At 37.7% G+C, this 7636-nt stretch overlaps 1 long non-coding RNA gene across 1 annotated transcript; it reads right to left on the bottom strand.

Moving 5' to 3' along the window:
* Positions 1-1112: 1112 nt before the first annotated feature.
* LOC130090604 (uncharacterized) lies at positions 1113-7134 on the bottom strand. Its single transcript, XR_008807714.1, has 3 exons — positions 7099-7134; positions 2872-2935; positions 1113-1226 (listed from the first exon to the last, which is right to left on the bottom strand). It is a non-coding gene; the product is annotated as an uncharacterized LOC130090604 (long non-coding RNA).
* Positions 7135-7636: the final 502 nt, after the last annotated feature.

Below are 7636 nucleotides of genomic sequence, written 5' to 3'. Positions count from 1 at the left end.
GTTGAATGTTCACTGAGCTGAATACTTTTTCCTCTGTATAAAGCTAAAAGGTGCTTTTCATCAGTATTTTATAGCTGATGTACAAAAACGCAGGAGATATTTCCGATTTTATAGCTTCATTACAGTGCAGAGCTGAAATAACCACGTCTCCTGTATTTCAGCAGCATCCATAAAGGTGCTTCGGCAACCAGTATTTTCTGTTTGTTGCAGTGAATGTTCATTTTTCTCTGCGGTTATTGCTTATCCAATCTGTTTTGGGCCATAATATGATTAGACAGTCCTATACACTTAGCTAAAATGGGTAAATTGTTTCAAAAGGTCCCCGTCAGCATTTTCTGGCAATATGCAACAATATGGATCCAATATAACAGCAGGTTGACTGAGTTTCACCCTCAAAGTCTGGTTTTAAAAATTAGTCAAAAACGGTAAAGCAGACACGACACATCAGAGCTTATAAGAAGACTATCAGATGGACGACAACTGACGAAAGCTATTGAATAACACAACACATTTCCTTGTAAGCTTAATTAGAATCAAATTACTTTGCCACGCGGAAAAGACAGTAACACGCAGAGACCTTCACCTGCTTATCGGAAACTGTCGTTGGACCGATTGGGCAGGCCTTACAGTAGGCTACGAATTAGCCACCTCGTAAAAATTCGTACGAATTGTCGTGAGATCGGGTTGATTATTCTAGATTCGTTTTTTGGAATTAGAATTCGTACGAATTAGCTTCCTTTTACTCACTCGTATGAATTCGTACGAATTGGTCATGAGATAGCGTTGGAATAATCATCTTATTCTCAAAACGTGATATTTACAGAGATGTTTGCTTGAGCATAATTCATCGCCACAATGATTGCAAATGATTGCTGGCAAAGAACTTATATGGTTAAAGAACATCCCAAACTTTTATACTCAAGGTCAGACATGATTGTGTACCAGGCGAGCATTTCCGAGTGTTATAATGGAAGCAAACAGATCTATTCCCCTTAATGGACACTTACCAGACAGAAAAGCCAAGGGCTCTGGAAACAAAGGTGAAATGCATTTTGCCTGTATGTCGACCCACGACACTCGCAGTCATCCTCAGACATCCGTATGCAGTGATGAGTTGCAGTGATGAGGCTGACAAGAGAGACGGCCAGATCGATACCGTCGAAGAGTGATGGAATGCTGCCGGACACGGGGCTGATGGGAATCAGGAGGTTATGTCGGAGTCATTCCTAAAACAAGGAGGAAATGATCTCTAAGCCTGAGGGAGTCTCTGGGGCCGCACTGCACTGAGACTCTAATATTAGCTGAGGATCTGTAATATGCAGTGAGTAATGAGAGGTCCATAGGAAAGAAAAATCACATCTCTTTAAAATCTCACTTGTTTTTCCTAGACAGGAAAAAAGTGCAAGCAGAGAGAGTTACATAAGTTTTATCCTGACAAAAATGACCCCAGTAATCTCTCATGTGTCTCACTCCCCATCCATAAGAAAACAGTCATTCTGAAAATGTTTTGGCCTCCCATTCATGTGTAAATAGCATTTTAGATCACTGAATGAGGTTTCTGAAAACTTTCGTTTTGAAAAAATAAAAGATTTCTGTTTTCTGTGATTGATGTAAACAGGTTAATTATTTTTAATTGGCAATGGTTGCAAATATTGGGTGTTTTGACAAGCGTTTTTACTGTAAAAAGCTGCCGTTGTGGATACGTTTTTTATTTCCAAACAAGCGAAAACTGTGTTTTCAAAAGTATTAGTATACATGTGGACAAAAACAGTGTTTCAAATTACAAAGTCTCCAATCAAAAGTCAGAGATTTCAATATAAACTTAAATATTTCGCATCAACTATCTATGTTCAAGACCATAATCTAGTCACAATAATTTCATAGCTTTATAGCTTACTGTACTGTATGTGCTGGCAATTTTTTAGCGTGTAAGTAGCTGGAGTTTTGCTTCAAAGATACAAGAATGGATGATTGTTTAAAGCCTGTTAGACAGTCTTGACAATGTGGCATTGCATAATGATTAATTGAGGGGCTCAACAAACACTGATGAATAAAAGATTAAATGGCTCTTTTGGCCACTGATCCATCTATAATCCTTGAAAGCAGTCCATTGAATTGATTAGAGGAGTTGTGCGCCAATTGCTTAACATGGGTTTATATTCTTCTTAGTTATGTTTATACGGTCAATGACAGATTTAAAAACTGAGTTTCGGTGTTTGTTTTGTTGGTTTACACTGGATTAAACCCAATTGTCAACTGATGAAATAATACCACTGCATATTACATCTTCCTTTTCTTAATTCCTGAGTTCGGAAATATGACAAATAAATCAGATTTAAGATATAAACAAAAGAAGCATTACTCTAGATTTTATGAAAACCTTTTAGTAAATATTATTGAACATCTTCACAATTTACAAAACAAAAAATAAAGTTAAAATGAAGTGCTTTGAGCAATGCTTTTCAAAACTTTCAATCAAAATTGTTTTGAAAAGCACTCGAAACGCAAACTGAGGACATCAATCATGTAAGAAAAAATGTAAAGAAATTCTACTTTATTGAACTATCATCAACCACTGACATTTATAAATGTTTTGAAGTCGTATGACAAATCCTCGTTTGCTGAAATCATGGGATTTGGTCAGTTTGATATGGCCTTCAAAGCTTCATAAAGTGTTCAAAGTTTCGTAAAGCAGTGTTTCGAACATGTTTATCGCTATTCGCAACCCATTTAGATTCCATAATCAGATATATTTCTGGGGAAAACTTGATATTTAGGAGAGAAATCCGAGTAAAAATGCATGTAGTGCGAGATTTGAGTTAATCCGGTGCATGGGAATTGGCTGGATTGTGAAAAATAGGTGTTACATACCAGAACTGCAAAATTTCACGAATCCTCTGCAGTTTCACTATGAGCTTCTAAGGGTTTGGAAAACCTGGTAAACAGGATTAACAATTATCCAAGAGAAAACTATTAGGATGAGCAAGTAATATGACAGCCTCTCAGAGATGAACATCCCAATTGAATAATCAAATATCAAATACTTTCTCTATAGTTTCTCTGTGTTACAGCATGTAAATCTTTAACAAGTTTACATAGAGTAAAGCCAGGAGGAAGAGAAACTCCTAGTGGACGTGGATGGCTGACAGTTCAGTGAGATATCGTCTGTGACAGACTCTAATCAACAGTGAGTTTCTTCTACTCGGCACCTCAAACACTCTGTTCTCTGTGCTTGACAAAAAGATAAAACCTGTGTGTGGGAACAGGGCTGATTTTCATAATTTGAGGTTGTTTAAATGACCCAGTGCTGCAATTCAGACACACCAATTTACTTGTCACATCCCTCCTGTAACACCCACTCCCAGAGATCATTTGGACTCCTGCAGTCTGCGATTCAACCGTAGCTGGAGAGTCATTTTCATATGCTGCCATGAGAAATGTAACAATAATTTGACTGCTTTATCACTGAATGTAAATGAGACACGTTTCTTTAAAGGGATAGTTCACCCAAAAATAGAAGAATTCTGTCATTAATTACTCACCCTCGTGTCGTTCTAAACCCGTAAGACTTTCGTTCATCTTCTGAACACAAATGAAGATCTTTTTGAGGAAATCTAAGAGCTTTCTGTCCCTCCATTGACAGCTACGCAACTACCACTTTGATGCTTCAAAAGAGATCGTAAAACTAATCCATATGAATTGAGCGGTTTAGTCCAAATTTTCTGAAGAAACACAATTGCTTTATATGATGAACAGATTGAATTTAGGCTTTTGTGAAGATTTGTGGAAATTATCCTGAGTAACAGAACATGTACATTGTACAGTAAGAATCAGAAACGTTTGTTGGTCACAAGAGCCAATTACACAAGAGCCAATGAGAAAATCCTACTGGGTTTTTGTTGAGGGAAACATGAGTAATGCTAACTTACCGGTTGGCCTACAAAAATACGCCATCACTCTACATTGGAGGCTTGGATGAATTTAAACTTCTCCAACACATCTGTTCGTAATTTTTAAAGTCGACTTGTTTGGTTCAGGTGTGTTTGAACTTCAGGAAAGTAGATCTCCAGGTGCAGCACTCAGCACCCCTGACCTAAAAAAATGCATTAAACTAGTTTGAACACGGCTGCTTAGCAAAGACTTTTAATTAGATGCTCTATATGCTATTAGGTCTATTTGCTGTTATTCTGAATCAGACCCTGAAAATCAGACATTCAGCATCAACGTCCACCAGAAAAATATGACTACAACCACACTGCTGAACAAAAGGTTGTCAGCAAACCTTTGAATCATCACTGCATGGTCAATGACAAGTTGATTTACGCAGTTCCCCAGCAACAGAATCTGGGTTGCTCACAGTCTTTCATTTTCTAATCTGGAAGCTGTCTGAGGTTCTCAGCATGGTTGTTTTAATGCCTGACAAAAACATGCCCCAAGGAACCCTGAGAGGGAAAGGAGAAAAGGGAAAGGAACCTGAACTTAAAATACTTAATGTGCTTGATTCATAAAAGATTGAAATGGTTCTCGTAGCCTAAGGACAATCTATTAAATATAGATGAAAAGCACTGTATGGACAACAATGTCAGCTAGTAAGATGGCAAACAAGCACATCACTTTGAATGCATTGTTTTTTTTTTTTAAATGTGAAAATTAAACTGCGGAGTGTCGTGTGTTGAATTCATTTATATTCGAAAATGGCAATTTGTTACATAACGCTACAAAAGGAATGTCATTCTTCAGTCTAGCACACATTGCATCAGTTTATCAAACATTTCCCACTAACACAAACTAAAGTATACATAGGTGTGTGTCCCATCACTTCTGAAAGACACTTTGCATTCCCCACATAACACACCTAACACCTCCTCCATGTAAACGGAGATGGTTATTCATTTGAGGGACTCTTCAATCTTAGTGGCGTTCGCTCTGATTATGTCAAGCTGAGAGATAAAATGGGATGTTCTCTGTGGCTGAATCAATAAACCTAAAGGAATAGCTCATCATTTACTCAGCCTCATGTTGTCCCAGACCCGTAGGACTTTCTTTCTTCAGTGGAACACAAAAAAAAACTGATGAAAAGAGTGAAGTTTAAAGCTTTTAAGCTTCAAAAAGGGCACAAAAGCACCATAAAAGTCACCTATACAGCTCATGTACTATATATACGTTATCTGAATAGCTTTGTGTGAGGAACAGACCAATGCTAGAACAGCCAAACAATGCTTTGTGTGAGGAACAGACCAATGCTAGAACAGCCAAACAATGCTTTGTTTCCTTTTTGCTTGGGTTGCAGGAAAACGTGTTTTATTTTATTTTCTATCCATGTTTTGATCCCTCTCTTCTCTCACCTTTAGTTCATTCACATCGTGGGATGAACTGCTCTATCATGTAGTCTATATTACAGGTTTGCACAATGGAAAATTGTCTCTGTGCAGATAACGTAGCAAAGCCTGATCCTGGTCCTTTTCTCCCTTGTAATTGCAGTTTATAATTGCATAAATGCTGTCGACCCAGAAAGTGATTTCCAAAAGCTATCTCAAGAACCAAAGGGTTTATTTTGCCACAAAAGCTCAACTCGGCCAAAAATCATACCTACACTCAATACTTTCCTCGGTAAGAGGCTTTTTATTGACAGACTGATTTTCTGCTCCATTTAAGAAAACCAAGATTTGAGTGCATTTCATATACTACATAGAAACGCATTACGATGCCAGACATTCTGGCTTGTCTTGTAACCTGTCGACAATGCAATGCAACAAACTGTAAAGTTTACATCAATGACGATAACTATAACGATAACAATAAAGATGTAGTTCTAAAAATCTTTCTAAATATAGAATAGCAGAGTCCTCATCAACTAACGATAATGGCACAGAGGAACGATATCATTTTTTTTTCAGCTGATGAACGATAAAAACATTGACAGCCAATCAGAATCCTTCCTGCTCTAAAGCGCCAGGGATTACGTCATCACGTTGTAAACGTCACGATTTTTTTTTTTTTTTTTTTATAATAATAATACATTAAAACTAAGATGTCAGACGATTTTGAAGTTGGAGGAGAAAACGGGAGAAAATTTCGCCCTTCCCTGCTTTTTTAACCGGAGTACACAGACAAATAACTTAGATAGATGACGTGACGCGTGACGTTTCCAAGGTGATGACGTAATCCCTGGCGCGTCGCAGACCAGCACAAGATGAACAATTGTGGTTAAAAAGTATATATTTTATTATTGTACTGTACTTTATTTTTTATTCTAAACTGTTTTAATTATTCTTATTTGTTTTGATTATTTTAATTTCTTCTATGTAAAGCACTTTGAATTACCATTGTGTATGAAATGTGCTATATAAATAAACTTGCCTTGCCTTGCCTATAAATGTTTATTTTTTTTAGAAAATGACCGATGGTTTCGCTAGATACGACCCTATTCCTCAGCTGGGAACGTGCAGAGCCATGTGAAGCACTTCATAGCCCTTTGAAACTGCATTGATTTGGACTTTAAAACGTTGGTTGCAATTGAATTCCATTGTGTGGAGAAAACTTTCTTTTCCACTGAAGAAAGAAAGACATGAACATCTTGGATGGCATTGGGGCGAGTAAATTATCAGGAAATTTTCATTTTGAGGTGAACTAATCCTTTAAGTCCAATCCGTATCTCGTTTGGCCGGAAGCTAGTTATTTTACTTTATAAAGTTTTAAATGTGAATATTTTTCTTACACAAACTCATCGCTTTGCTTCATAAGGCCTTTATTAACCCCCGGAGCCGTGCGGAGCACTTTTATAATGGATGGATGCACTTTTTTGAGCTTCATACTAATGGTTGCAATTCACTGCCCTTACAAAGCTCAGAAGCGTTAGGGTGTTTATTAATAAAACTCCGATTGTATTCGTCTGAAAGAGGAAAGTCATATATAGTACTAGTGATGGCTTGAAGGCGAGTAAATTACCAACTGGCATATCATTTTGATTCATTTTTAATTTATTAACAACCCTGTTTTAAATCTCTGAACTACATTATTTCTGGCATTTGCTGTTTTGCTCCCTAGTTGTGCATTAAAGTGACGTCCAATCGGCCATGAACCTCATTCCTAGATTACCTTTTGGTTCTGGGAGCAGCAGAGTCACTGAAAAGCTCGTTCCACCCCTACTTGCTCCTACTTAAGCAGAGCTCGCATACACATCTCCCACACGGTGCCAGACAGGGAGATGTGGGCCGACACTGTTCCTCCGAGTATGTCTGAGAATGACATGCATGGATAGATGCACCTACAGCAGTCATGCTGTAAATGAGATCCACACTATTTATGAGCGTAATGAGCGTGCCGTAGGGCAGAAAAATTAATAGCAACTATATGAATTTCCAGATGAGAGGATATCTACATTACTGTACACTTTTAAAAATGAACCGATTACAGACTATTTGAAGTCATGTATGCCTCACTTAACAGGGAGTTCTTTATCTGGGACTTGCTATGCAATTGGGAATTGGTTTCCTCTTGCAGCCTCACTTCTCTCAAGCATGCATTTAGCTTTCAGATTACCAAAAATTTGCAACAATTCGCAGCGCAAAACGTTTGCTTTTTTGCCTCAGGACCTCCCTGAAGTGCACAGTTTCACATCTTTGCTCATGGGTTC

The sequence above is a fragment of the Rhinichthys klamathensis genome, unplaced genomic scaffold, assembly GCF_029890125.1.
Source record: "Rhinichthys klamathensis goyatoka isolate OS25496 unplaced genomic scaffold, OSU_Roscu_1.1 h1tg000147l_1, whole genome shotgun sequence".
NCBI classification, from domain to species: Eukaryota; Metazoa; Chordata; class Actinopteri; order Cypriniformes; family Leuciscidae; genus Rhinichthys; species Rhinichthys klamathensis.
This window is presented reverse-complemented; position numbering and strand designations above follow the sequence as displayed.